Genomic DNA, 226 nt, shown 5'->3' on the forward strand with positions numbered 1-226 from the left:
TCCGGGCCCGCCTCCTCCCGAGAAATTGTGGGGCGCGCTCTCCTCCCTTGCTTCTCTCCCCGCTTTTTCCCCTTTCCCCGAGAGAAAAGCCAAGGAGGAGAGATGAGGAGAAAGTGAGATTCGAGGATGCTGCTGGGAACTTTGATCGCTTCCCTTACGTCGCTTTCCCTGCAGAGCAATGGAAGAGGCATCCCGCTCCTGGCGGCGCGGAGCCGGTAGGGCCCGG

This window comes from Apaloderma vittatum, unplaced genomic scaffold (assembly GCF_000703405.1).
Source record: "Apaloderma vittatum isolate BGI_N311 unplaced genomic scaffold, ASM70340v1 scaffold41515, whole genome shotgun sequence".
NCBI lineage: Eukaryota > Metazoa > Chordata > Aves > Trogoniformes > Trogonidae > Apaloderma > Apaloderma vittatum.